Raw genomic sequence first — 3,714 nt, forward strand, 5'->3', positions numbered from 1 at the left:
CAAAGGATTGTTTTCCTTTGCCAAGAATAGACCAGTTGGTGGATGCGACCTCTGGTCATGAAACATTGTCCTTTATGGATGCTTACTCGGGATATAACCAGATTAGTATGCATCCTCCCGATGAAGAGCATACCAGTTTTCGAACAGACATAGGGCTGTACTGTTATAAGGTCATGCCATTTGGATTGAAGAACGCGGGAGCCACCTACTAGCGTTTGGTGAATGGTATGTTCTGTGACTTAATCGGCAATGTAACGCCCTACTACCTTAGAGCCGTTACTTAGTGAGTTTAAATTAGAAATCGTGCTTTTGACTGACTCTAAGTGGTTTCTAAAACCAAAAGTGTGGATAAATCAGAATTTAAGGCTGTACTCTTTGAAAATGTTTAACTTCATTAAAACTTTAAATATAAAACATCTGGGATCCCAAAATAAGGTTTACAAAATATTTACAACTCAAAAATAGGTTTACACTTGATCAGTTATCAAAAGAATGATTTAATACAGCCATATACAAAATGCCCCCAACCAAAGCAGTCGGGCAGGCCGAACATGTACGCGCCGCCCCCACGCTCTCCATACTCATGGCCGGTTGACTGACTCCTTGCTTTTACCTGCCACACGGAGCACCCGTGAGCCGAAGCCCAGCAAGAAAACCCAAATAGCACATAACATATGCAAATAATATCGCTGGCATAATTCACTGATAAATAAGAAAATCATCAATTTAAACAAGCACGGCCATGCCGCCCCAGAGGCCTTACCAAAGCTTGGGGTCTCGGTCATTACCGTAGGATAACTCATGTATCCCTTGGGTCCCACCCTCGCTTTAGTATCCCATGTGCTGAGCGTTGCTTCCGGCCCCACTGCCGTACCCGGCCCTTGCCGCTCTCGGCCTTGCCGTTCATTCAATTACAATCACACATATCATACATTATGAAATAACCATTCAAACATACAATAGTTTATCTAAGATTACACATTTTCACACAATACAAGCTAGGGACGTGCCCAACCATCACACAGTGGGCCCATGCCCTAACCTCGGGTGTTACGGTTTTCTTACCTTTAGATTCAGTAGCCTTGATCAACCGAACTCCTTGAGCACGATCCTACCCGGGCCCTAGCGCTTACCTAAGAAAAATCCACAAGTCAAAGTTATCATCAATCCTCAAGTCCAAAACCTAGCCTCGGGACTAATCCCGAGCCCCCGGGAAGTCCTAGATCCCCAAAACAAAGTGGCGGAATCGAGCCCCGAACCCTAGGTCAAAATCCCTTCACAAAAGCCCAAAAATCCCCTCTGTGAACAGTGCAGCGCTACAGCGCTCAAAAGGTAGCGCTGTAGCGCTACAAGCAGAACCACCCTCACCAGACAGGGGCTAGCGCTACAGCGCCCCCTGCCTAGCGCTGTAGCGCTAGCTGCAGCAGACCAAAACCAAAAATCGCATCTTGCGATTTTCTTCCCCCATTTCGATCCCAAACTTGCCCAACTCTTTCTCAAGCCCAAAAACAAACCTATACACACCACACACTCATCCCAAGCACCCCATGAACTCAATCCCAAGCTCAAGCAACCCACAATTCAAAATCTAACCCAATGAACCCAAAAACCAGAAAATCACTCAAACAACAAGGATAGGGCCTTAGAAATCATACCGTGGGTGGAATTTCGACCTTGAACTGAACCCTAGACCTCCTTGGCTTGCACCTTCACAACCTTGACCTGTTTTCCCCAAAAACCCCATCCATTTAGCTCAACAACACAGTTCAAAACCAGCAAAACCCTAAAACCGAAAACCTCAAGAACTTACCTCAAATCTCTGATTTGATCTTGCTAATCCCTTGCAAATCCACAAACCCAGCTTACCACTGAGCTTCACCTCAAGAAAAATCAAAGAAAAAGGGTGGGAGAACCACAAACCAAATCTTCAAAGCCAACCCTTCAGCTTTCCCTCACTTTCTTTTCTCTTCTTTCTTTCTTTCTTTTCAGCCTATAATTTTCTCTACTAAATCCACTAAGTATAAAGGCCTTCTTTATTTTATCTCTTGCAAGCCTAATGACCAAAATACCCTCTCTTACCAATTCTAAGCCTTTATGTCCATAAAGGGCATTTTAGTCATATTACCCAAATTCCCACTAATTCCTCAAGTGTTCCTAATAACTCCCGTTCGCTACCCAATACCTAATAAATCACCAAATATATTCCCCAAATTCTCGATTAACTCCCCAGGCTTAACCCAAGCCTGGTACAGGTTCCCGCTTTGACTTTCCGCTAACCCGCTCGTTCTAGGATCGTCTCGAGTCATAGATCACAGGTATCAACATAGTCATGCCCAACATGGCCAAATTACAAATATGCTCAATCAGGTCTACATGCATATTAATTCACATAATCATGCACCACAATTAATCACATAATCATAAAACGTGTACTAAATCATAATCATGCATAAAACCCAATAAAGACCCACACAGAATTCCATTATGCCCTCCAGGCACGCTATCTCAGGCCCTAAGCCTTAATACCGAATTTGGGGTCGTTACAGGCAAGAACATGGAGGTGTACGTAGATGATATGCTGGTAAAGTAAAAGGAAGCTGAAGGACATGTACGAGACTTGGAGGAATGCTTTGTAGTACTGAGAAAGTACAACATAAAGTTAAACCCCCTCAAATGCTCGTTTGGAGTAAGTTCTGGGAAATTTCTTGGGTTTATTGTGAACTCCCGAGGAATAGAGGAAAATCCAGAAAAGATAAGGGCGCTTGCAGAAATGAAGTCTCTGGCCAGAATTAAGGATGTGCAAAGCTTGACTGGGCAGATTGCTGCTCTAAGCAGGTTCATCTCTAAATCGACGGACAAGTGTGTCCTGTTTTTTAATCTGCTTAGAGGAAGCAAGAAGTTTGAATGGACGGTAGAATACGAGCAGGCTTTCCAAGCCATAAAGGAACTCTTGGCTCAACCTCCTGTTCTTTCGAAGCCAGTTGATAGGGAAGACCTATTTATTTACCTAGCAGTCACAGAACACGTTGTTAGTGCTGCTCTAGTACGAGAAGAAGATAAAGTGCAGCATCCGGTGTACTACGTTAGCAAGCGATTGATAGGAGCATAATCCCGATATCCCATGATCGAGAAGTCGGCCTATTGCTTGGTACTTGCATCCCGCAAGTTACGACCGTACTTCCAGGCACACCCCATTAAAGTTCTTACCGACCAGCCCCTACGTCAAGTCTTGCAGAAGCCGGAGTCATCTGGTCGGCTACTTAAATGGGCGGTTGAATTGGGCCAATTCGAAATCAAGTATCAACCAAGATCTGCTATCAAGGGTCAGGATTTGGCAAATTTCATTACTGAATGTACTGGGATCGCTGATATTCCCGACCAGCAAGAGCGTGTAACTGGGCAGAGAGAGGATCTACCTGCTTGGCAACTTTTTGTCGATGGGTCGTCAAACGAACATCATTCGGGAGCAGGAATTATATTAGTCATGCCAGAGAAGCACAAAATTCATTGCGCATTAAGATTCGGATTCAATGCTTCTAATAATGAGGCGGAGTATGAAGCCCTCCTAGTAGGCTTGCGCTTGGGTAGAGATGTTCGTGCCCAGTCGGTTGAAGTGAACAGTGATTCCCAATTGGTGGTCTACCAAGTCTTAGGGGAATATCAAGCAAGGGGCCTACGCATGATGGCGTACTTGAATAAGACCAAGGATCTGCT

The sequence above is a fragment of the Humulus lupulus genome, chromosome X (assembly GCF_963169125.1).
Source record: "Humulus lupulus chromosome X, drHumLupu1.1, whole genome shotgun sequence".
Lineage (NCBI taxonomy): Eukaryota > Viridiplantae > Streptophyta > Magnoliopsida > Rosales > Cannabaceae > Humulus > Humulus lupulus.